This window comes from Pseudophryne corroboree, chromosome 3 (genome assembly GCF_028390025.1).
Source record: "Pseudophryne corroboree isolate aPseCor3 chromosome 3, aPseCor3.hap2, whole genome shotgun sequence".
Taxonomy (NCBI): Eukaryota; Metazoa; Chordata; class Amphibia; order Anura; family Myobatrachidae; genus Pseudophryne; species Pseudophryne corroboree.
In genome coordinates, this window is record NC_086446.1 from 331,967,656 (window position 1) to 331,995,284 (window position 27,629).

At 42.9% G+C, this 27,629-nt stretch overlaps 4 non-coding genes across 4 annotated transcripts; all 4 read left to right on the forward strand.

The window, feature by feature from the left end:
• The first annotated feature begins 23,023 nt into the window (after positions 1-23,023).
• On the forward strand, positions 23,024-23,096 carry TRNAP-AGG (transfer RNA proline (anticodon AGG)). Its single transcript has one exon. It is a non-coding gene; the product is annotated as a tRNA-Pro (tRNA).
• An 848-nt stretch (positions 23,097-23,944) lies between these two features.
• On the forward strand, positions 23,945-24,017 carry TRNAP-AGG (transfer RNA proline (anticodon AGG)). Its single transcript has one exon. It is a non-coding gene; the product is annotated as a tRNA-Pro (tRNA).
• A 1,769-nt stretch (positions 24,018-25,786) lies between these two features.
• Positions 25,787-25,858, forward strand: TRNAP-AGG (transfer RNA proline (anticodon AGG)). Its single transcript has one exon. It is a non-coding gene; the product is annotated as a tRNA-Pro (tRNA).
• Positions 25,859-26,706: 848 nt separating this feature from the next.
• On the forward strand, positions 26,707-26,778 carry TRNAP-AGG (transfer RNA proline (anticodon AGG)). The gene has a single exon. It is a non-coding gene; the product is annotated as a tRNA-Pro (tRNA).
• Positions 26,779-27,629: the final 851 nt, after the last annotated feature.

The following is a 27,629-nucleotide window of genomic DNA, read 5'->3' on the forward strand; positions in this document are numbered from 1 at the left end:
TGGAAATCTCTCATGAGGCGTCGTGGGCTAGGGGTGAAGGCTCCCACCTCCCTCGCTGGGGGACCAGGGATCGAGACCTGATGTGCTTTCTTTTTTTTTTTTTTTCTGTAATAATACACTGTATTATTTTATTTACATTGTAAGACAGTCAATGGAAGGATGCACACAGGTTTCACATAAATCAAAGTACATCTGCAGGAGCGATTCTTTACGCTAAATGCACCTAAACAGCGGGAATGAAATGAGTGTATTCTGACGCTACCAACTGAGCAAAACAGTACTGTAGATCTTCAGCGTTTGTGTATTGCACAGGACCTGAATTTCCTCCCTTTGGAGGCTCCCAGGGGGGAAGGGCGATGGGGGTAGGGGGGAGACGATGGAAAATACTGTGCCTTTGAAATGCAATTACATGAGCGTCCGAGTACACTACGGCATACTGTAAACCAACACCAATGGGAAGGAAGTGCCAACCTTATTTTTAATGTGTTCCCGTGACATTCACTTTAACATTTTTTTTTTCTCTCCAATACAGTACATCCAATGGAAGGATGCACACAGGTTTCACATAAATCAAAGTACATCTGCAGGAGCGGGGCGTTTGTGTATTGCACATGACCTGCATTCCCTCCATGTCTACTGCATGATCTGTGCAGGCTCCCATGGGGGAAGGGCAACAAGCTGGCAGGAGGCGGAGGAAAACACCGTGCTTTACAAATGCGAGCGTCCGAGTCCTCTAAGGCATAAACCAACAGCAATGGGGCGGGGGCCGGGCGCTGTTTGCAGTACTTTCACACATGAAATTGGAAATCTCTCATGAGGCGTCGTGGGCTAGGGGTGAAGGCTCCCACCTCCCTCGCTGGGGGACCAGGGTTCGAGACCTGATGTGCTTTCTTTTTTTTTTTTTTTCTGTAGTAATACACTGTATTATTTTATTTACATTGTAAGACAGTCAATGGAAGGATGCACACAGGTTTCACATAAATCAAAGTACATCTGCAGGAGCGATTCTTTACGCTAAATGCACCTAAACAGCGGGAATGAAATGAGTGTATTCTGACGCTACCAACTGAGCAAAACAGTACTGTAGATCTTCAGCGTTTGTGTATTGCACAGGACCTGAATTTCCTCCCTTTGGAGGCTCCCAGGGGGGAAGGGCGATGGGGGTAGGGGGGAGACGATGGAAAATACTGTGCCTTTGAAATGCAATTACATGAGCGTCCGAGTACACTACGGCATACTGTAAACCAACACCAATGGGAAGGAAGTGCCAACCTTATTTTTAATGTGTTCCCGTGACATTCACTTTAACATTTTTTTTTTCTCTCCAATACAGTACATCCAATGGAAGGATGCACACAGGTTTCACATAAATCAAAGTACATCTGCAGGAGCGGGGCGTTTGTGTATTGCACATGACCTGCATTCCCTCCCTGTCTACTGCATGATCTGTGCAGGCTCCCATGGGGGAAGGGCAACAAGCTGGCAGGAGGCGGAGGAAAACACCGTGCTTTACAAATGCGAGCGTCCGAGTCCTCTAAGGGCATAAACCAACAGCAATGGGGCGGGGGCCGGGCGCTGTTTGCAGTACTTTCACACATGAAATTGGAAATCTCTCATGAGGCGTCGTGGGCTAGGGTTGAAAGCTCCCACCTCCCTCGCTGGGGGACCAGGGTTCGAGACCTGATGTGCTTTCTTTTTTTTTTTTTTTTTTTTTTCTGTAATAATACACTGTATTATTTTATTTACATTGTAAGACAGTCAATGGAAGGATGCACACAGGTTTCACATAAATCAAAGTACATCTGCAGGAGCGATTCTTTACGCTAAATGCACCTAAACAGCGGGAATGAAATGAGTGTATTCTGACGGACTGTGCATCTTCGGTATTTGTGTATTGCATAAGACCTGTGAAGGCTCCCAGGAGGGAAGGGCGTAGGGCAAGACAGTGGAAAATACTGTGGTCAAAGAAAGGGCATATTCAAAACTAAGGGAAACTGTCACAAAGTACAGTAACTACAGTACTGTACGTTGAATGCCTGGAACGCACGACGTCTGAGACGCACGACGTCTGAGGCGCACGACGTCTGAGACGCTCATTGAGCATAAGGACGGTCATGGCTGCTGTACGGGACCGTCCCTATGCTCTGGGTGAGCTGCGTCTCCTCGTTCGCTGGCGGGACAGAACTCTCGCCAGCAACGAGGAGAAAGTCACAGCGTACCGGAGGGCAAGTAGGGCTATCCTCCGGACTTACAACCGGAGGAGGACAGTGAGGTCTCTCCAGAGGAGATGGAGTGACCTCGTGAGGAGGACCCCAAGACGCCTGCAGGCCATAAGGGATTGTAAGTACAGTACATTACTGTAGATTACTGTACTTTAAGTTACTGTAGTTACAGGTACAGTACATTATAGCAGGGGCTGCTGTAGCAGCAGGTATCCGGTCTATACAGCACTGTACAGTATTTGTGGTAAACAAATGGTTAAACAAGGACCAAACATTAACCCGGGTCAAAAGGTCAATTTGTTTTTTGGCGTCGACCTAGATGGTGCGGCTTTTGAAATTGGTTGACACCAGTTACTGTAGGTTGACATGGTCGTTAAGTTGACATGGAAAAAGATCGACATGCGTTTTACAAAAAACAATTGTTAATTTTTTAAACTTGTGTATATACAGTAGTTCTTTACAATCCACGTGGTCTACGATTGTGCAGTGTACAGTATCATGCAGTGTACAGTATATGCAATGTATCACAGTGTATCGTGCTGCGTAATTGCAGCGTGTCATGCAGTGTACATTCAGTATATGGTATTGTGCAGTGAGTGTAATGCATAGTGAATCACATCGTGCAGCAGAGCCGGCCTTAGGCATAGGCAAACTACAGTAGGCAAATGTCTAGGGCATTTTCTATGCTTAGGGGCACCAGCAGCTTCTGCTGATTAAAATGATATGCGGCATGCCTATATTTTGCGTGACTGCGGCTGTATCTGTATCTGGCTAGGGCCAGCACTGTCGTGCAGTGTACTGTATACACATGTGGTAATTGCAGTTTTTTGTGCAGTGTACATTGTATCATATTTTGCAGGGAAATGTGCAGTGTAATGTGCAGTTTGTCGTATCACGCAGTGCATACACTATGCAGTGTCGTGCAGTGCATTGTGTGGTTTAATTGCAGTGTGTCGTGCAGTGTGCAGAAATTTGTGTTTCAGATAGTACAGTGTTCTAAGGGATGTTACTTTGGCAGAAATTATTCTAAGGGATGTTACAGTGGCCTAATGTGTTCTGACGTGCATTACTCTTGCATAATGTGTTATAAGGTTCATGACTGTGGCAGATCTCTACTTTGTGACGTAATGTGGATATACTACTGTACTACTGTGACGTACAGTACAGTACCGTGAATAAGGTGCTCTACTGTGTGACACAACGTGAATCAAGGACAGTACTGTGACGTGAATACGGTGCTCTACTGTGTGACACAACGTGAATCAAGGACAGTACTGTGACGTGAATAAACTGCACTACTGTGACATGACGTGAATAAGATGAATTCAGGTGAGTACTGCATCATCTGTCATGAAATCAATTTATACTGTAATGAACAGTACTGAGATGGTTAAGGGTGGGAGGGCTGCATGCTGATGTGTGTCATAATGTTTATAAGGGCAATGCTAATGTGTGTTACAATGTCTATAAAGGTAGTGTTCTGTCTAATACCCTGGACCTACTGTACTGTAGCGATACTGTAAGTGTACTGTATGTCACATTTAGAAATGTGCCCCTTAAGTTTTGAAGACAGTACAGTACACTATGCCCTCCTGAGTGATTAGGTGCAGGGTACTAGAATGAACAATTCCATTTATTGTGATGTCATAAAGATGCTGTCAATGTTGAATTTCATTGGCTGTACAGTATGCTGCCATTATACTGTATATATATTTTTACAGGGCTGGTAACACGACGGCACAGGAGGCAGGACAGGCGCCGCCAAGCTGGTAAGTATTGTCAAATACAGTAGTGTACAGTACATAGTGATTTCTATAGTCCCAACCCCCTGTCCTGACCATCACAGATAACTCGCTGCAATCCGTTAATGTTAAGAATGTCTGTTTACAAAACTAAATGTAAATATTAAACACAAAGTATAAATAACATTGTAGATAGCTGAATACCCGTGCTTCGCTACGGGATGAGGATGGTAAATTCCAGTGATAGTTGTTTGTTAATTTACGTTTGTTGGCGATCTAGTATACAGTACTGTATACTTTAAGCATACTGTATCTTGCTTCTCTGATGCAGATTGTGTAGTGGCCGGACCCCTTTTTGGTCCTGGATACTGTACAGTACATGTTTCAAATTGACAGCTTCACTTACAGTACTGTTATTTTTTTTCCCACAGTACCACCACCACCACCACCTGCTGCGCTGCCAGGTATTGTGTAACGAGAATTCTGGTGCTACTGTCATCGTTACACTACTGTACATGTGTCCTGGATACTGTACAGTACATGTTTCCAATTGACAGCTTCACTTACAATACCGTTATTTTTTTTCCCACAGTACCAACACCACCACCACCACCACCTGCTGCGCTGCCAGGTATTGTGTAACGAGAATTCTGGTGCGACTGTCATCGTTACACTACTGTACATGTGTCCTGGATACTGTACAGTACATGTTTCCAATTGACAGCTTCACTTACAGTACTGTTATTTTTTTTCCCACAGTACCACCACCACCACCACCACCTGCTGCGCTGCCAGGTATTGTGTAACGAGAATTCTGGTGCGACTCATCGTTACACTACTGTACATGTGTCCTGGATACTGTACAGTACATGTTTCAAATTGACAGCTTCACTTACAGTACTGTTATTTTTTTTTCCACAGTACCACCACCACCACCACCACCTGCTGCGCTGCCAGGTATTGTGTAACGAGAATTCTGGTGCGACTGTCATCGTTACACTACTGTACATGTGTCCTGGATACTGTACAGTACATGTTTCAAATTGACAGCTTCACTTACAGTACTGTTATTTTTTTTCCCACAGTACCAACACCACCACCACCACCACCACCACCTGCTGCGCTGCCAGGTATTGTGTAACGAGAATTCTGGTGCGACTGTCATCGTTACACTACTGTACATGTGTCCTGGATACTGTACAGTACATGTTTCCAATTGACAGCTTCACTTACAGTACTGTTATTTTTTTTCCCACAGTACCAACACCACCACCACCTGCCCACCAGCACCAGACTGGCACGGAGGAGGCGCCGCCACCATCCGAGAGCTCCGGAAGTGGTAATAATTATTTTTGTTACAGACACACTAGTTTCCTACAGTATTACTGTAATTTTTGTATTTTACAATACTTGTTATCTTTTACACACAGACCGCCTCGTAATTGATACGGAGGCGGAGGAGGATGTCACTTACGTTGAGTCGGGGGAGGAAGAGGAGCCAGAGTATAGTAAGTACAATAGGATTTTCTCAAGCCCATTCTTAAAAGTATTGACCAAGTCCACTTTTATTACTTTTCAGGCAGGAATTCCAAACATGTACTGTACAGTATTTCCCTCACTGTGAAGACCCCTTTTCGCCTCTGTGCGAAATCGCCTCTACTTCAACAAGAGTTACTGTGCACGTGTCCTCTGTGTCCATCTTATCAAAAACAGTTCCTGTGTATTGTCCCCTTACTGTATACAGTATATTTGTAAAGGTTAATCATGTCCCCTCTTAATCTCCTCTTTTCCAATGTAAACATGCCTAGCCTGCCTTTCCTTGTATTCCATCTTCTCAATCCACTTCATCACTTTGGTCGCCCGCCTCTAAACCTTTTGTAGTTCCACGATATCCATTTTGTATTATGGTGCCCAAAATTGTGCATCCTACCCACCCTCCACTAGCCTAACCCTCCAATCATACTCTGAATCCACACTCTGCATTCTGAATGTCGGGATCCAGACAGCAGGTCTTTTAAATACAGTACTGTATGTCCCCTACCACTGGACAGTCATTCTGCTCCTACTGTATTATGAATATATCTCTGCCTCCTGTAGCACTGTACAATTTTGTAGTAACTGTACTCTACTGTATTTTGTTTATAATATTTTTTTATTTTCCACTCAGTAATTATTGACAGTGAGGAGGAAGAGGAGAAGAAGCCCTCTCCCCAACTTGGTAAGTAAACTGCAATATTGTACTGTACTGTACATTGTGTTAAACCAATGGGTTGGGTTTGCGTGACCAGCAGTCAGGATTCTAGCGGTCAGGTGACCGACAGTGGCATCCTGATTGCAGCAATCCCAACAGGGTGAGGTACGGTATCCTAACCCTCCTCCACTACCCTCTGATTCTGGCCTCGACATTCTCGTCTCTGTGTGCGAAATCTACTCTCCTCCTCCAATTCCTGACTGAATTTTTGCTTTACTGTATTCAACACAGAATACAAAAGTATATTTCATGGAATTTTTGCTTTCACAGGCCCTACACTGTCACAGGCGGTGGCGGTGGCGGAGGAGGAGGAGGAGGACCAGGACTCTCTGTCCCTCACCACACTGCACCCATTAAGTAAGTCCAGTCCGGTACATCTTGCCTCTGTAGAGCCAGTTTGAGCAAGGAGAGATTGATTGCTTCTTTTTTTGGTGGGGGCCCAAACCAACCAGTCATTTCAGCCACAGTCGTGTGGCAGACCCTGTTTATATAACATAAGGGTGGGTGGGAGGGCCCAATCACAATTACATCTTGCACCTCTTTTTTTATTTATTTATCTTTGCATCATGTGATGTTTGGGGAAAATTGTTATAAGTGCCATCCTGTCTGCCACTGCACTGCCACTCCTAAATGGGCCAGGTGTTTGTGCCGGCCACTTGGGTCGCTTAGCTTAGTCATCCAGTGACCTCGGTGCAAATTTTAGGACTACAAATAATATTGTGAGGTGTTCAGAATAGACTGGAAATGAGTGGAAATTATGGTCATTGAGGTTAATAACACTATACAGTAGGATCAAAAATACCTCCAAATTCTACGATTTAAGCTGTTTTTGAGAGGTTTTTGAAAAAAAGCACCAGGATCCAAAACAAGTCCGAATCCAAAAGCAAAACACAAAACCCTAAAAATTTCCGGTGCACATCTCTAGTTTTAATAAAGTCCAGGAGGGAAACATTCTCCTAATGAAGACACTGCAAGCAATAGGACACGAGGATGTGCACGGAGACTGGAGGGGGGCGAGGTTCAGGGGGAATTTTAAGAAAAATTACTTCACAGAAAGTGCAGTGGACAAGTGGAATAGCCTCCCATCAGAGGTGATAGAGCCTAAAACAGTAGAGCTACAGTATTTAAACATGCATGGAAGAGACATACATAAGGATATCCTTACAAAGAAATAAGGATCAAATAAGGTTTGATGTAAAAAAAAGGTTAAAAAAAAGAGGCAGATTAGATGGGCAAAGTGGTTCTTACAGTATTTGTCATCAAATTCTATGTTTCTGTATGCAGACCCTCCAACATGACCCGCCGCACTGCTCTGTTTCTAGACTTCCCTCTTAATTTATGATTTCCATCACCTGTGTTGAACTAGTTAAATGATAAGAATGCTGTTTCTTCACAGGTGATGGCAATAATAAATTAAGAGGGAAGTCCAGAACCAGAGCATTTTGTACCTAGTGGGGCGGGTCATGTTGGAGGGTATGTGTATTTCCTGGAATAAACCTTTTTTTTTTTTTCACATTAATGTTTTTTTTCACAGGCCCTACACTGGAACAGGCCACGGAGGAGGAGGATGATGATGATGATGATGCGGCTGCATTTAGTGGTAAGAATTATTACTGACATTGATCTGATGCCATCAGAGTAGCACTTTTCATCAGATTTTTCTGGCAAATGCGTAGAAATCGGATGAAAATTGTTTTTGTTTGAACTGGTGATATTGCCCATACAGTAGCAACCGATCACATTCCACATTAACATTTACAGTATCTAGTTACACTTACAGACGATAATACAGTACAGTAGGTAATATTTGATTGGTTGCTACTGTATGGACAACATCCTGTTCTAAAAAAAACACCCATCTTACTCAATTTCTCTCTCTCTCTCTCTCTCTCTCTCTCACCCCTTGTCACTGTCTCTCCATTCATCTCTCTAGATACTGTCAGTGATGAATTCCCATTAGGCACGAGAGGCACGTACTGTACCTAGTGGCGGCATCTGTTTGGGGGCCTCAGTTGGATGCTTACAGTATGCTAATACTGTCATCCCAAAAATTACCACTACAGTAACTGCTAAATATTTTAAGTGTACTGTACAATATGCACATACAGTACTGTACAGTATACATAATTCAAAGCAAAAAAGAGTTGCTACCTTATTCTAGTCATAATCACCGGCATACGGGCCACTCACAAATTTTCTGATGGTCTCTGTGGGGTCCCTTGGAATCACCATGCCTGTCACAAGCATACCTTTTTTTACCCACCTGACACTGGGCCTGGACACTAGTGTACTATTACTATACTTTTTACTGTATACTGTATCTTATAATATTCTTCTCTTTTACCCACAGATGACGAGCCAGAATACATTTTTGGTAAATATACTGTACAGTAGCAATAGTTGGTACTGTAATTACAGTATTTTTTTTCTCCAACATTATTTTAAGTCAAACTGATATGACTAACTGTATTTTATCTTTTTACAGTCCGTCGCCAACCAGTGGAGGAGACACCTGGTAATAAAATATAAATACATAATGCACTGTACTGTATTCTAACTTACTGTAACATGTATAACACTGAGCTGATCATCTTCACACCCTCTGACATAACCTTACAGTACATACTGTACTTTCTCTCTTTTTTCACCCTCTTCACTCCACAAATGCATGCTGCCTTTCCTGACTACTGATATAATAGTGTGCAGAGCGTAGCGAGGCACCGTGCCCACCGCGTGGCGAGCGAAGCAAGCATGCAAGGGCCTGCGTTCCGCTCGCCGCCCCTGTCGGGATTGTGTGGTCGGGATTCCGTCGTCTGTATTTTGACCACCGGGATCCCGTCCAGTGGGATTACGTACTGATCTCCAGTCTGAGCCTGCCCTAGGCATACTTGCCAAATGCCTAGGGGCACAAGCAGCTTCTGCTGATTAATATGATATGCAGCATGCCTACAGTATATTCTGTGTGTGACTGCGTCTGTATCTGCATACAAAATGCATTACTAATGTGCAGCATTATGTGTATAAGGGGTACTACAGTACTTTGTTGTGTAACATATACTGTAGCAAGGGCACTACTGTGTGGTCTAATGTGAACAAAGAGCAATATGATGTGATGCAATGTGAATAAGTGGGAATACTTTGAGGAGTAATGTGGTACTATCCTATGATGTAACGAGAATAAGAGACACTATTGCATGATATGTTGTGAATAAAGTTGCAGTACTGTGTGGCGTCATTTCAGATTGGGGAATTACTGTGTGGCCATGCCCCTTCCCAGCAAGAACATGCACCGTTTTGGGATGCACACCGAATGTGCACACTGTTGCTATTTTAAACATACAGTAGGTTGGAGGAGCACCAAAACGAGGACTGCTATGGTTGAGGGGTGATGGTGCTGGGAAAGGGGTACAGGCTCAGAGGCGGAAATAGCATCTGTGCAAGGGGGCAGCATCCAAAAACTTGACTAGGGAATCATATTATTTATGGCTGGCTCTGAGTACAGTCCACTATTATTGATAGTACTCCCTACAACACCACCTACAGTACTGTAACCCTCTTTTTTCTGAAGCTGTCATGAAATGTCATGACTGCTAATACATAAATGTCTACAGTATTTGTACTGTGGTGTTTTATTCCTTTGACAATTTGTTTATGACCTATTTAGGCTAAACTCTTGTACAGTACTTTCTATTTTGAATACCAGCAATACAGTATAATACTGTACCTACAGTATACAGTAGTAATTGTATAGTATTTGAATGTGACTAATGTTTTTTTTATCCAATATAGAGCCAATGATTTATGGGGGCCCAAGACAGGGCCATGAACGGTGGGCTGGCCCAGAAGCGGGCAGGCAGCAGCCCACTTACACAAGAGGTAAACTAAAGCAATGTTTAAATTACCTCGACAGCATACAGTAGTGTTCGATTTACTGTACTGACAATACAGTACTGTACATTGTAAATAACAAGATTGTCTAATATAGAGTAAAGTACTGTATTGCCATTACTACACTGTAAAGTATTCAGTATTTGTTTTGTAATACTGTCCTTTTTTTCCCACAGAACAGTTGCAGCGTGCCATCCTGCTCCTGCGGGTGGTGGTCCACCTCTTAGTGGACCACTTTTTTAATTTTCTTTTAAGAGCTATTTAATTTTATTTAATAAAAATTTTTGTTATTGTACTCCATTGTATAGTATCTTTTTCTACTGTATAAGATAGGCATACTGTACACCATACAATTATCTGGCAGATAATCTGCCAGATCTGGCTGTTTGTAATGAAATTCTGGTAATGGATGAGAGCAAATGACAATCCTCCATTACCATAATTTCATTCCAAACAGCCAAAGTACAGGCAGCAGTTGATTGATACTGTATGCACACTTCTCCGTCTTTTTACTGTTTTATACTGTACATCTACCCCATGTGTGCTTTACAAGGAATGCAGAACGATGCATCAAGGGACATGGCAGCAGTACAGTACAGTACAATGCAAGGGACTAGGACACTATCTCACAGTAGATTGAGCATACTGTTCATTGTAGCAATAGCATACAGTAAGTGTGACATGTACAGTATAATACAGTGGGTGGCATGTACTGTATCACTGGGAAACTGATTAGGATCAACTGGTAATGTACAGTACCAATGGTAACCTACTGTACTGTATATACAAAGTTGTATGTACTACAAAGTGCTAGTACAGTAACAGTATGACCCTGCCTGGATGAAGCCATCAGAAGCCATAGACTCATGCCCAGTAACAGAGGGATAAAATGGGGGACACTTCTACCATGCCCCTGAAATGCCCAAGTATTCTGCCCCTCAGCAAGCTTGTGCATACAGTACAACCCCTTCTCTTGAGTCACAGTGCTCCCCAGGCCGCCACAGACACCAGTGAAACAAGATGCCTAACCAAGTTGTTTTACATACAGTATACCACTCTTAATTGAATTCCCATCATACAGTAGTACTAATTTATACAGTACAGGAAGTTGGGAATACAAACATTGGAAACCACGTCATGTTTATTTTAAGAAACACTTTATTTACGGACAAAATTTAACATTTTTATAATTTGTTTTTTTGTGGTGGGGGGTGCGGGGTAATGGTTTTTGTACTTAATTTTTTTATTTTTAGGTTTTGTTTTTTTGAATTATTTTTCGTTTTTGTCTTTTGCTTTTTAACACTGTCGCATCCGGACACCAGAATAGAGGACTGACAACAGCAGCCCCTGGATGGAAACGCAGCCCAAGGCCCCAGATGGACACAGCACAATGGACTCGGCTGCTACTGGATAGATACAGCAGCGCCCAAAAAATCAACTGGTGACAGTGAAATAAAAGGGGCAACTTGAACCAGGCCCTTACATTACCAGGAATGTGGTGAGCCAAGTTCATGCACTCCCCTTTGAGTAACCGTGCTGCTCCAAATGGATTCAGCACAGTGCATGCAGCCCCAGAAAATGTACAGGTCATACAGGTACATTGACACAATTTTTTAGCTTCAGCTGTGTGAAGCTGATGTGCTGAAGCTAGGAGGTAGGTAATGATCTGGTTTCATCATAGTGGAGCTTCCAAGTCATTTTCCTCCTCATTCTCAGCGCAGCGTTTATGGTATCCCTTATCTTCCTCTTTTCTGGAGCACCAATCCTCACGCGGCGTTCACACCTAGCCATGATGTCATGTACCAGATTTTTGGGCAGCGGAAGTTTGCCCTTGGAACCATCAAAGTTCACACGATTGGCCCACGTCAAGTATTTGTCGTATTTTACATGGTACTGGAACAGAGAATATGCATATTTCTGAATATGTCCATTTGAAGCTCTGTACAGATGGTCGTCCAGGGAAGTTGAGATGACAGCCAGGGCAATATTGTTCAGAGATCCTCCGAATGTATTGAGAAGTGGCCTGTGAGCAGGTGTGCTGGTCATCATTGGTGTTCCTGGCAACAGCACACTTGAATCCAGGCCTATTCTGCGGTCGTCCAGGCCTCCTCTGCGGTCGTCCAGGCCTCCTCTGCGGTCGTCCAGTCTGCTGCGGTCGTCCAGTCTGCTGCGGTCGTCTAAGCCTCCTCTGCGGTCGTCCAGGCCTCCTCTGCGGTCGTCCAGGCCTCCTCTGCGGTCGTCCAGTCTGCTGCGGTCGTCCAGGCCTCCTCTGCGGTCGTCCAGGCCTCCTCTGTGGTCGTCCAGGCCTCCTCTGTGGTCGTCCAGGCCTCCTCTGCGGTCGTCCAGGCCTCTTCTGCGGTCGTCCAGTCTGCTGCGGTCGTCCAGGCCTCCTCTGCGGTCGTCCAGTCTGCTGCGGTCGTCCAGGCCTCCTCTGCGGTCGTCCAGGCCTCCTCTGCGGTCGTCCAGGCCTCCTCTGCGGTCGTCCAGTCTGCTGCGGTCGTCCAGTCTGCTGCGGTCGTCCAGGCCTCCTCTGCGGTCGTCCAGGCCTCCTCTGACGTCGTCCAGGCCTCCTCTGACGTCGTCCAGGCCTCCTCTGACGTCGTCCAGTCTGCTGCGGTCGTCCAGGCCTCCTCTGCGGTCGTCCAGGCCTCCTCTGACGTCGTCCAGGCCTCCTCTGATGTCGTCCAGGCCTCCTCTGCCGTCATCCAGGCCTCCTCTGCCGTCGTCCAGGCCTCCTCTGCCGTCGTCCAGGCCTCCTCTGCGGTCGTCCAGTCTGCTGCGGTCGTCCAGGCCTCCTCTGACGTCGTCCAGGCCTCCGCTGACGTCGTCCAGGCCTCCGCTGACGTCGTCCAGTCCGCTGACGTCGTCCAGTCCTCCTCTGCGGTCGTCCAAGCCGCTGACGTCGTCCAGGCCTCCTCTGCCGTCGTCCAGGCCTCCTCTGCCGTCGTCCAGGCCTCCTCTGCGGTCGTCCAGTCTGCTGCGGTTGTCCAGGCCTCCTCTGACGTCGTCCAGGCCTCCTCTGACGTCGTCCAGGCCTCCTCTGCCGTCGCCCAGGCCTCCTCTGCCGTCGTCCAGGCCTCCTCTGCGGTCGTCCAGTCTGCTGCGGTCGTCCAGGCCTCCTCTGACGTCGTCCAGGCCTCCGCTGACGTCGTCCAGGCCTCCGCTGACGTCGTCCAGGCCTCCACTGACGTCGTCCAGTCCGCTGACGTCGTCCAGTCCTCCTCTGCGGTCGTCCAAGCCGCTGACGTCGTCCAGTCCTCCTCTGCGGTCGTCCAGTCCGCTGACGTCGTCCAGTCCTCCTCTGCGGTTGTCCAGGCCTCCTCTGTGGTCGTCCAGGCCTCCTCTGTGGTCGTCCAGGCCTCCTCTGCGGTCGTCCAAGCCGCTGACTTCGTCCAGTCCGCTGCGGTCGTCCAGTCCTCCTCTGCGGTCGTCCAGTCCTCCTCTGCGGTCGTCCAGGTCTCCTCTGCGGTCGCCCAGGCCGCTGACTTCGTCCAGTCCGCTGCGGTCGTCCAAGCCGCTGACTTCGTCCAGTCCGCTGACTTCGTCCAGGCCTCCTCTGCGGTAGTCCAGGCCTCCTCTGCGGTCGTCCAGTCTGCTGCGGTCGTCCAGGCCTCCTCTGCGGCCGTCCAGTCTGCTGCGGTAGTCCAGGCCTCCTCTGCGGTCGTCCAGTCTGCTGCGGTCGTCCAGGCCAACTCTGCGGTCGTCCAGTCTGCTGCGGTAGTCCAGGCCTCCTCTGCGGTCGTCCAGTCTGCTGCGGTCGTACAGGCCTCCTCTGCGGTCGTCCAGTCTGCTGCGGTCGTCCAGGCCTCCTCTGCGGTCGTCCAGTCTGCTGCGGTCGTCCAGGCCTCCTCTGCGGTCGTCCAGTCTGCTGCGGTCGTCCAGGCCTCCTCTGCGGTCGTCCAGTCTGCTGCGGTCGTCCAGGCCTCCTCTGACGTCGTCCAGGCCTCCTCTGACGTCGTCCAGGCCTCCTCTGCGGTCGTCCAGGCCTCCTCTGCGGTCGTCCAGGCCTTCTCTGCGGTCGCCCAGGCCTCCTCTGCGGTCGTCCAGGCCGCTGACTTGAACCGCTTGGTGGTGTGTTGCAATTATGGTGCGGCAAACTCCAACTTGCCATTCTTTCCTTGTTTGTTCAATGACTTTCTTCATGGCTTCTACCATCTGTTCCTTTATGCCTTCTTTAAGGCCAGCCACATCGGTCTGCAGCTGATTGACCTGTCCACCAAGTTCTGCCTCCATATTGGTCACCTTACTGAGTAGCTCCTTTAGTAAAACAGGACAGGTACACTGGCAGTCCTGCACTTTGGTGTTCACATCTGTGAAATGCAACCTTCTTCGTGGTGAATGTGTCATGTCTTCTTGTCCAGGGGTGGCTACATGGTCCAAAAAAGAAGCTTCCGGATGCTGCGTGTTTGTCACATCCTCTAGCACCGGTATTTCCAGATTCATTGGCTGAACACTGTGATCTGCAAGAAATGGAACAATGACATCATTTGCCACACGACATATCAGCCCCAACTTATTATTCTTTGCCTTGGCATTTTTTCGTGGTTTCACCACATTTTCTTTCTGAGCCGCCTTGGCAGTTTTCTTCTTCTTTTGTGGGACTAATGCAGCAAGTTTCTGTGCCACTGATGGGTGGGTTTTGGCACTCCCGTAAAATCTGGTAGTCTGCATTCTTTGTCTTTTGTCTAAAAATATAAAAACCACAATAAGAAAACATGTAAAGCACAGCATGCTAAAAATAGCAAACCACTGTACATTTTCAAATAAAGTGCACAACAGTAAAGTGCAAATACTGTACAGTATTATACTTTTTTCCCTGTGCCTCCCAACATGAACCTCTGCAGGAGGGACAGAATGCTCTGTTACGGACTTCAGTTTAAATATACAGTATGATTACCATCACCTGTGCGAACAACTACAGGTATACTGTACAGTAGTTACTGCATTTGATAAGATACTGTGGGGGCAATGTATCTCTGGCACAGTGGGGGCAATGTATCTCTGGCACAGTGGGGGCAATGTATCTCTGGCACAGTGGGGGCAATGTATCTCTGGCACAGTGGGGGCATTGTATCTCTGGCACTGTGGGGGCATTGTATATTTGGCACAGTGGGGGCAATGTATCTCTGGCACAGTGGGGGCATTGTATATTTGGCACTGAGGGGGCGATGTTACTTCATCATTGGGCATTGTGTGTGTATATATGTGAATGAGCTGGAACACGTGAGCCTAGCAGAAGTTTTAAAATGCAGAAACCGTGAGCAAATTATCAGGAGATTTCGCAAAGGTCGGAGACGATCCACACAGCAAGTCTGCTTACGAGGAAATAACTTTGCAAAGTGGGTAGCGGGCGGTGACTGAGACGCTCTTTTATTCACATTCAAAGTACTGTACAGTATGCTCTGTGATTGGTGTAGGGATGAATGCGCCTATATTGGCACCAATCACAGCGGTAGGAATTCCTTTTGTGTGAATGTGAATAAAAGAGCGTCTCAGTCACGGCCCGCTACCCACTTTGCAAAGCTATTTCCTCGTAAGCAGACTTGCTGTGTGGATCGTCTCCGACCTTTGCGAAATCTCCTGATAATTTGCTCTCGGTTTCTGCATTTTAAAACTTCTGCTAGGCTCACGTGTTCCAGCTCATTCACACAGTTTCGTCATACAGTATTTGACCGGTAATTCTTTTATTTACGGTTTACAATTATTTATATACGTAAATGATGAATGTCCCTGTGCATTGCTCCCTGGCGTGTACAATTTATCCCGGTGTCTTTTAAAATGTATACCATCTCTCACTCCATATCCGAGTGCTGCCACGTGCTGGGGGTTCACCGTCGGCGGCCATTTTGTCAGGTTGCTAAGCGATCCAGCTCGGTATACCGTAATGTGCATAGACCTCGCTTATCCCGGTGTAATTGAGCTAGGGGATTGTGACGCTCCTTCAGCATTGCCCCCTGGCCTCTACAATGTATACCATACTGTATCTCACTCCATATCCGAGCGCTGCCACGTGCTGGGGGTTCACGGTCGGCGGCCATTTTGTCAGGTTGCTAAGCGATCCAGCTCGGTATACCGTAATGTGCATAGACCTCGCTTATCCCGGTGTAATTGCGCTAGGGGATTGTGACGCTCCTTCAGCATTGCCCCCTGGCCTCTACAATGTATACCATACTGTATCTCACTCCATATCCGAGCGCTGCCACGTGCTGGGGGTTCACGGTCGGCGGCCATTTTGTCAGGTTGCTAAGCGATCCAGCTCGGTATACCGTAATGTGCATAGACCTCGCTTATCCCGGTGTAATTGAGCTAGGGGATTGTGACGCTCCTTCAGCATTGCCCCCTGGCCTCTACAATGTATACCATACTGTATCTCACTCCATATCCGAGCGCTGCCACGTGCTGGGGGTTCACGGTCTGCGGCCATTTTGTCAGGTTGCTAAGCGATCCAGCTCGGTATACCGTAATGTGCATAGACCTCGCTTATCCCGGTGTAATTGAGCTAGGGGATTGTGACGCTCCTTCAGCATTGCCCCCTGGCCTGTAAAATGTATATCATACTGTATCTCACTCCATATCCGAGCGCTGCCACGTGCTGGGGGTTCACGGTCGGCGGCCATTTTTAGTGTGCATAGAACTCGCTTATCCACATAGGCCCCTGTGTTTTTAACTACTATATTGAGATGCACATTTCTAGGCCTACAGTATTTAATATACAGTAAGCAGCATTGTTGTTAGGCAATAACTGAAGAATTTACATACAGTACTGACATGTACTGTATGTAATGCTTGTACATCATGTCAGTCGCCCCTTATGCTGTACACTACTGTAAGTCTCACAGGGCCCATGCACTTCCAAGGAGGGTTATTTACTGTACTGCATCTGTTTCATACAGGAAACTAATTGCAGTCCATAACACTGAAGTGGTATTTTCAGTACTGTACAGTATACAATACTTAAATTTGAACATCAGGTACTGGATAGTAAACATGTACAGTATTAACTTCTATCATAAAACTCCTATGCATTTTCAGATGTGTACATTTTAGACTACAGTATTCACAAATGTTTTTTCTCCATACAGGAATTATAGTTGGACAACATGCCAGTAACTATCAACAAAACGATGAGCAAGATAATCGCCAACATGAAAAAAGAAAATAAAACCATCAAAGAGATCCATGCATGGCTCAAGGAAAGTGGCATTATAGTCACTTTAGAAACGGTGCGCTATCATGCATTCGAAAGAACAACGCCCAGATTTGTATTTCCTACAAAATGCACATGGTATGTACTGTACACTACTGTAATGTTTAAATGACTTGCTTTGTACCATAACAATTTTTTGGAAATAAAAAAAAAATTTAATCTATTGTAACTGTGATTGTGCTGTTCATGAATTCATATTTTTCATACTGTATTGTACTGTAGGAGAGTGCAACAAATTGTGGAGGAACTAACTCGTGAGGATGATGAGCGTACTGCTTTGCAAATAAAACAAATTCTCCATTCCAAGTATGACCTGGACATATCGGCCACCAGCATCAGAAGGATGCGACGGAAAATGGGATGGACCTTTGGCGCAACAAGGTAAAATACTGAAAGCAGTATAAACCATACAGTAAATGCACTGTTAATAATCCCTTGATACGTGATATAACAATGCCATAAATCATTATACAGAGTGTGTACTTTATACTACAGTATATACAGTGTGTGTGTATATACTGTATATATTCTATCCCAAAAGAGATACCTACTGTATAGGCACTCAGAGACAGCAATGAAGCATTGCCGGCTTATTGTGATGATTACATACTGTATACTGTGTGTGTGTGTGTGTGTGTGTGTGTGTGTGTGTGTGTATATGTACAGTATGTATATATATATATATATATATATATTACTCTGTATGTACCTTAATGTATGTACAGTTTAATGTATACAGTAGGTATATAATACAGTATACTGCACATACAGTCTACTGTATATACAGTAATCTGTAATTTCATAACTGTATCTGATTTCATTATTTTTGGATCCTCACAGGATATCTCCAATGATAAGAGATGTGAATAAAGAAAAGAGAGTGGAACAGGCACGGCGATGGATTGAGAGTGGTGAAACATTTGATGATGTCATTTTCACAGATGAATCGTCTATTGCCCTTGAGCGGTTCTCCAGAATGTCATTCAGGAAACGTAACCATATCTCATTAAAACCACGCCCAAAGCATCCATTGAAAGTCCATGTATGGGGAGGCATATCACGATTAGGAGCTGGTCCCCTATTATTTTTCGAAGGTACAGTACTATACTTTATTCTGTGCCTGTGTTCTGTAAAAATACATGCTGTACTGTAGAGTACATGTAACTGCACAATAAAAGGAGAAGCTTATTAATGAACAACATTTTTTGATTTCTGTAGGGATCATGGATAAGAAATTTTTCCAAGAAACAATAGTAGAGGAATGTATGGTGCCATTTGTGAATAAATATTACCCAACTCACCATAGGATATTCCAAGACAATGATCCTAAACACTCCGCCTCAGCCAAATTTATGGAAGAGAAAGGTATGAATTGGGAACGCACACCACCAGAGTGAGTATTCTTTCAACAGTGTACAAGTAAAATTTTAGATAGCACTCTAGTACTGTAAATTTATTTTTTGTTTAATAAACAGTACAATATTGTATGTTTAATTTTCTCTATTTACTGTAATGTCATTAATTTTTTCTATACGCTTTTTTTATTTTTATATAGATCACCAGACATGAACCCAATCGAATTAGTGTGGGCTCAATTGAAGAGGTACATTAGGAGTGTTGCAAAGCCAACAACAAAACAGCAACTGTTGGATGGGATAAGGAAATTTTGGCTAGAAGTACTCACACCTGAACATTGTAATAATTATATAAATCACCTGTATAAAGTATTACCTGTTGTAGTCGAAAGAAATGGTCAAGCCAAAAATATGTAGTTCTGTACTGTATTTTCTGTTTAAAATTTTAAATTGGTGCATTATTAAAAAAACATTATAAAATTGCCTTTGTCTGATTATTGCATAAACTAATGTAGAATATTATACAGTAGTAATGTTTATTGATGTGTATGAACAGTTATTTTCAGTTTTATAAGTCCTGAATAAGAGTACTGTACATTTTGATCAGTGCAGTACATGGAATCGGATGTTGTAATATGTACTTTTTTTTACATTAATATTGATGCTTTTCCAATAAATATTCAATTTTACACTATGGCACGGTACAGTACATCAGGGTACCTGTACAATATGATACGTCATTATGGGGGAGAAATACTGTATCCACTAAATGTACAGTAAAATGTTTTTTTATTATTACAAACACACAAAGGCATCTCAGATGGAAATACAGTATGCTATACACAGCAGATAGCTTATGGTGACAGAACTTCCCTACTGTATCCCCACCCATAGTCGTGGTACATTTTAGATTGCCTAATGAGACACTCCTGCAGCATTGCCAATGATTCATGTAAAACCTGTGTGCAAACAGTATCTGTATTGAATGCAAAGTACAGTAAGAGTACAGTATTATCAGAGCCATACCTGACCAACATGATGCCCTAGGCTAGATTTTGGCTGATGCCCTCTTGCACAGATGCTACGTACTGTAGTTCCGCCTCTAACCCTGCACCCCTTTCCCAGCGATCACCCTTTTTGGCGCTCCTACCCCCTATAATCTAATTAAGAACAATGTGCACATTTAGTGCCAGCCCAAAACAGTGTACAGTATGTTCTTGCTGGGAAGGGGCATGGTAACACAATAATACCCGAAGATGAAATTACACAACACAGTACTGCAACTTTATTCACATTATATCATGCAGTAGTGTCTCTCTTATTCTCATTACATCATATCATAGTACCACATTACTCCTAACAGTATTGCCCCTTATTCACATTACACCCCACCACATTCATCTTTATTTACATTAGACCACAGGTTCTCAAACTCAGTCCTCAGGACCCCACACAGTGCAGGTTTTTTTCTCACAGAATCACAAGTGAAAAAATTAGCTCCACCTACTGTATGGACCTTCTAAAATGTGTCAGTTAGTAATTAATACACCTGTGCACTTGCTGGTTTACCTGCAAAACATGCACTGTGTGGGGTCCCGAGGACCGAGTTTGAGAACCACTGCATTAGACCATGCAGTAGTGCCCTTTCCTTATGTTACACCAGAAAATATTGTAGTACACCTTATACACATACTGTACAGTACAGTAATGCCACACATTAGTAATGCATTTCATATTTACATTTTCTGATTTAATTTCATAGAGCCGCAGTCACTCACAGAATATAGGCATGTACTGTAGCATCTCATTTTATTCAGCAGAAGCTGATTATTCCCGTTTGGCTAGTTTGCCGTCTCTGTACAGTACAAAAAAGTTATAGTGTCAGTGAAAAAAGCACCTCATGACAGATACTGTACACAAGCGCATGTCTAAATACTGTATACTGTAAGCAGTGACATTAAGGGGTACAGTATATGCAATTGCGGTCGAATTCCGTCAGGAATACGAAAAAATGGACTCGGGATCCCCCATCTTTTTAGAACCAGCACAGGGCTCTGCGCCTGGTCCTGGTGCAAAAACTAAGGGGGACAAAAAAGCGTAGGGGTTCCCCGTATTTTTGACCGGTCCCTGCGGCCATGGCATTAAATACCCAACTAGTCACCCCCTGGCCGGGGTACCCTGGAGGAGTGGGGACACCTTAAATCAAGGGGACCCCCCTCCAGCCACTCGATTATCTCTATCGCCCCTGTGTATTGTAGCTAGGGGATTGTGACGCTCCTTCAGCATTGCCCCGTAGCTTGCAAAATCTGTGCTGTTATTTGCTCCATACTGTAGCTGAGTGCCTCCTAGGAGCTACAGTACAGTAGGAGTCACAAGCGGTAACCATTTCAATTGAGTCTGCCCTGCTATAGAATTGTATGTGTACCGTACGGTGCATAGAACCTTTACAGTAGAAACTCTCCTGCAGCTTGGGGGACAAAAAGCATAGGGGTTCCACCTATTTTTTTAACCAGCACCGGGCTCCACTAGCTGGACAGATAATGCACAGCCGGGGGACACTTTTATACCGGTCCCTGCGGCCATGGAATTAAATACCCAACTAGTCACACCTGACCGGGGTACCCTGGAGGAGTGGGGACCCCTTAAATCAAGGGGACCCCCCCTCCAGCCACTCGAATATCCCTATCGCCCCTGTGTATTGTAGCTAGGGGATTGTGACGCTCCTTTAGCATTGCCCCATAGCCTGCAAAATCTGTGCTGTTATTTGCTCCATACTGTAGCTGAGTGCTTCCTAGGAGCTACAGTACAGTAGGAGTCACAGGCGGTAGCCATTTTAATTGAGTCTGCCCTGCTATAGAATTGTATGTGTACCGTACGGTGCATAGAACTTTTACAGTAGAAACTCTCCTGCAACTTTGGCCTGCTTTATGTAAAACTTGTGGTTTGTCAGCTTGCTATGCGATCGAGTCCGGTGTAACGTACTGTAATGTGCATAGACCTTGCTTACAGTATCTCTGTTTGCTAGGGGATTGTGACGCTCCTTCAGCATCGCCCCGTAGCCTGCACAACTTATGCTATTTCTCATTCCATACCCGACTGCTGCCTGCCACGAGGTGGGGGTTCAGGGGTAGTGGTCACTTTGACAGTGTGCTACAGTATGCGATTGAGTCCGGTGTACCGTAATATGCAATCCTACAGTATAGTAACTTATCCCCATCGCCCCTGTGTATTTTGGCTAGGGGATTGTGACGTTACTTCAGCATTGCCCCATAGCCTGCAAAAGGGTTCAGGGGCAGTGGCCATTTTGCCAGTGTGCTATGCGATCGAGTCCGGTTACCATAATGTGCATACTGCTGTATGTATTTTAGCTAGGGGATTGTGACGCTCCTTCAGCATTGCCCCATAGTCTGTACAATTTGGACTATTACTTGCTCCGTAGCCTAGGGCCTCTGTGGGGCAAGGAGTCATACTGTAGGTGGTAGCCATTTCTATTGAGTCTGCCCAGCTACAGAATTGTATGTGTACTGTACGGAGCATAGAACCTTAACATTAGAACCACTCATGCAGCTTTGCCCTGGTTTACTGTATGTGAATAAAAAAAATAATAAAGTGTATGAAAAAAAACTAACATGCATTCGTACTGTACTGTACATGGAATCGAACCCGGGACTCTGAGTATAGGAAGCGAAACACTTCACCACTTCGCCACAGACAAATGTATAAATCCATTGGTTTTGATTATGCTGTAATGGCTACGGGATTAGGACGATAACATACAGTACTGTACAAAATTCCGAATCTTGAGAGGCAATAGTGAACTTCTAACACACATCCATTTGCGACAGTGTACACTACTGGTTTTATGTTTTGCCTGCGGGACTTGGACGCTCACATACAGTATTCATAAAGTATTGTAGATGGATCATATACTGTATGCTGTACTATTTGCGTCTGTGTCGTATATACAGTACTGTATTAAATAATGCAGCGTAATGAGTATTTACTGTATGCAGCGTAATGAGACGCCTTAGTAAAGTAGTCCTTATTATGTATTCCAGTATTGTATTTTACGGGAGACCACACGCATGCGCAGTGGTGATTGTAAAAAGCGACATCTGGTGGCTGATCGCAGGTATTACACGTAAAGGTAACGCCAAACGCCATGTCTGCCTCCGTGCGATTAGGTACGCCTCTCTGTGACTAGGCGCGCCTCCCTACGCTGCATACGCTCTATCGGGACAAACGCCTCAGCCAGTCAAGATAATGGTGTATCTGATAGAATTTTATAATACTTACTAATGTATTCCAACAGTTTCACTTCCAATTTCATTAGTATACATGAAAATGCATGAACAGTTGGCTCGTTGGTCTAGGGGTATGATTCTCGCTTAGGGTGCGAGAGGTCCCGGGTTAAAAATCCCGGACGAGCCCATCTTCCCCGGTTCCTTTAAATCCCATGGTTCCATTATCTGATTGATGTCAAAAGCATCAAGTGAATTTTGCTTTTGAAAATCCATCAAAAAATATATACTTATGCATATTTAGTAAACTGTCAACCATTTGGTGGTATATTGGGTATACTGTAGATTCCATTTTGTCTAAGTAACCTTGAGTGGCTTCAAAGAAGTCTCATTTTGACAAATAAAAAACTGTCAAAATGAAATTACAGTTTTTTTCTCTTACCTTGCTTTTCTCTAAGAAGCAATGAGTGGCTTAAAAGAATAGGCTCTTTTTGACAAACAAAAAGGTCAACAATTAATTGCAGGTTTTTGTTTTTTCTTTCTTCTTGGTCTGTATGCTTAAGTTGCACACAGTATGAGACAAGTCTTAGGTTCCAACTATCAGAAAAGTTCAAACTCTATAGGAACCCCTAAATCTTTGCACTGAACTTTCCAAATATGCATACTTGGACAAAAATTTACCTTAAGGAAACATTTTAGCTATGCTACCAATACATTTTTAAATTGTTATGGTATTTTTAAAATGTAACATCTTTTATTCCAGCTTATTGCATTTTTTTATTAAATAATTTGAGTTTTACTTTAAAAATGGTAAAATCTGAATAAGAAATTATTTAGCTTGTGGCTTGTTGGTCTGGGTGTATGATTTTTGCTTTGGGTGGAAAATGCCCCAGGTTCATATCCTGGATTAGCCTGTTTTCTCAGGTTCTTTAAAAGTGCTTAGTTCTAATATCTGATAGTATTTTAAAATACTTACTAATGTATTCCAACAGTTTCACTTCCAATTTCTTTAGTATACATGAAAATGCATGAACAGTTGGCTCGTTGGTCTAGGGGTATGATTCTCGCTTAGGGTGCGAGAGGTCCCGGGTTAAAAATCCCGGACGAGCCCATCTTCTCCGGTTCCTTTAAATCCCATGGTTCCATTATCTGATTGATGTCAAAAGCATCAAGTGAATTTTGCTTTTGAAAATCCATCAAAAAATAAATACTTATGCATATTTAGTAAACTGTCAACCATTTGGTGGTATATTGGGTATACTGTAGATTCCATTTTGTCTAAGTAACCTTGAGTGGCTTCAAAGAAGTCTCATTTTGACAAATAAAAAACTGTCAAAATGAAATTACAGGTTTTTCTCTTACCTTGCTTTTTTCTAAGAAACAATGAGTGGCTTAAAAGAATAGGCTCTTTTTGACAAACAAAAATGTCAACAATTAATTGCAGGTTTTTGTTTTTTTTCTTTCTTCTTGGTCTGTATGCTTAAGTTGCACACAGTATGAGACAAGTCTTAGGTTCCAACTATCAGAAAAGTTCAAACTCTAAAGGAACCCCTAAATCTTGGCACTGAACTTTCCAAATATGCCTACTTGGACAAAATTTTACCTTAAGGAATCATTTTAGCTATGCTACCAATACATTTTTAAATTGTTATGGTATTTTTAAAATGTAACATCTTTTTTTCCAGCTTATTGCATTTTTTTATTAAATAATTTTAGTTTTACTTTAAAAATGGTAAAATCTGAATAAGAAATTATTTAGCTTGTGGCTTGTTGGTCTGGGTGTATGATTTTTGCTTTGGGTGGAAAAGGCCGCAGGTTCATATCCTGGATAAGCCTGTTTTCTCAGGTTCTATAAAAGTGCTTAGTTCTATTATCTGATAGTATTTTAAAATACGTACTAATGTATTCCAACAGTTTCACTTCCAATTTCATTAGTATACATGAAAAACCATGAACAGTTGGCTCGTTGGTCTAGGGGTATGATTCTCGTTTAGGGTACGAGAGGTCCATGGTTCAAATCTTGGACGAGCCCATCTTCTCAGGTTCTTTTAAATCTCATGGTTCCATTATCTGATTGATGTCAAAAGCATCAAGTGAATTTTGCTTTTGAAAATCCATCAAAAAATATATACTTATGCATATTTAGTAAACTGTCAACCATTTGGTGGTATATTGGGTATAATGTAGATTCCATTTTGTCTAAGTAATCTTGAGTGGCTTCAAAGAAGTCTCATTTTGACAAATAAAAAACTGTCAAAATGAAATTACAGTTTTTTCTCTTACCTTGCTTTTTTCTATGAAACAATGAGTGGCTTAAAAGAATAGGCTCTTTTTGACAAACAAAAAGGTCAACAATTAATTGCATGTTTTTGTTTTTTTCTTTCTTCTTGGTCTGTATGCTTAAGTTGCACACAGTATGAGACAAGTCTTAGGTTCCAACTATCAGAAAAGTTCAAACTCTATAGGAACCCCTAAATCTTTGCACTGAACTTTCCAAATATGCATACTTGGACAAAAATTTACCTTAAGGAAACATTTTAGCTATGCTACCAATACATTTTTAAATTGTTATGGTATTTTTAAAATGTAACATCTTTTATTCCAGCTTATTGCATTTTTTTATTAAATAATTTGAGTTTTACTTTAAAAATGCTAAAATCTGAATAAGAAATTATTTAGCTTGTGGCTTGTTGGTCTGGGTGTATGATTTTTGCTTTGGGTGGAAAATGCCCCAGGTTCATATCCTGGATTAGCCTGTTTTCTCAGGTTCTTTAAAAGTGCTTAGTTCTATTATCTGATAGTATTTTAAAATACTTACTAATGTATTCCAACAGTTTCACTTCCAATTTCATTAGTATACATAAAAATGCATGAACAGTTGGCTCGTTGGTCTAGGGGTATGATTCTCGCTTAGGGTGCGAGAGGTCCCGGGTTCAAATCCCAGACGAGCCCATCTTCTCCGGTTCCTTTAAATCCCATGGTTCCATTATCTGATTGATGTCAAAAGCATCAAGTGAATTTTGCTTTTGAAAATCCATCAAAAAATAAATACTTATGCATATTTAGTAAACTGTCAACCATTTGGTGGTATATTGGGTATACTGTAGATTCCATTTTGTCTAAGTAACCTTGAGTGGCTTCAAAGAAGTCTCATTTTGACAAATAAAAAACTGTCAAAATGAAATTACAGGTTTTTCTCTTACCTTGCTTTTTTCTAAGAAACAATGAGTGGCTTAAAAGAATAGGCTCTTTTTGACAAACAAAAAGGTCAACAATTAATTGCAGGTTTTTTTTTTTTTCTTTCTTCTTGGTCTGTATGCTTAAGTTGCACACAGTATGAGACAAGTCTTAGGTTCCAACTATCAGAAAAGTTCAAACTCTATAGGAACCCCTAAATCTTGGCACTGAACTTTCCAAATATGCATACTTGGACAAAAAATTACCTTAAGGAAACATTTTAGCTATGCTACCAATACATTTTTAAATTGTTATGGTATTTTTAAAATGTAACATCTTTTTTTCCAGCTTATTGCATTTTTTTATTAAATAATTTGAGTTTTACTTTAAAAATGGTAAAATCTGAATAAGAAATTATTTAGCTTGTGGCTTGTTGGTCTGGGTGTATGATTTTTGCTTTGAGTGGAAAATGCACCAGGTTCATATCCTGGATAAGCCTGTTTTCTCAGGTTCTATAAAAGTGCTTAGTTCTATTATCTGATAGTATTTTAAAATACGTACTAATGTATTCCAACAGTTTCACTTCCAATTTCATTAGTATACATGAAAAACCATGAACAGTTGGCTCGTTGGTCTAGGGGTATGATTCTCGTTTAGGGTACGAGAGGTCCATGGTTCAAATCCTGGACGAGCCCATCTTCTCAGGTTCTTTTAAATCTCATGGTTCCATTATCTGATTGATGTCAAAAGCATCAAGTAAATTTTGCTTTTGAAAATCCATCAAAAAATATATACTTATGCATATTTAGTAAACTGTCAACCATTTGGTGGTATATTGGGTATACTGTAGATTCCATTTTGTCTAAGTAACCTTGAGTGGCTTCAAAGAAGTCTCATTTTGACAAATAAAAAACTGTCAAAATGAAATTACAGGTTTTTCTCTTACCTTGCTTTTTTCTAAGAAACAATAAGTGGCTTAAAAGAATAGGCTCTTTTTGACAAACAAAAAGGTCAACAATTAATTGCAGGTTTTTGTTTTTTTCTTTCTTCTTGGTCTGTATGCTTAAGTTGCACACAGTATGAGACAAGTCTTAGGTTCCAACTATCAGAAAAGTTCAAACTCTATAGGAACCCCTAAATCTTTGCACTGAACTTTCCAAATATGCATACTTGGACAAAAATGTACCTTAAGGAAACATTTTAGCTATGCTACCAATACATTTTTAAATTGTTATGGTATTTTTAAAATGTAACATCTTTTATTCCAGCTTATTGCATTTTTTTATTAAATAATTTGAGTTTTACTTTAAAAATGGTAAAATCTGAATAAGAAATTATTTAGCTTGTGGCTTGTTGGTCTGGGTGTATGATTTTTGCTTTGGGTGGAAAATGCCCCAGGTTCATATCCTGGATTAGCCTGTTTTCTCAGGTTCTTTAAAAGTGCTTAGTTCTATTATCTGATAGTATTTTAAAATACTTACTAATGTATTCCAACAGTTTCACTTCCAATTTCATTAGTATACATAAAAATGCATGAACAGTTGGC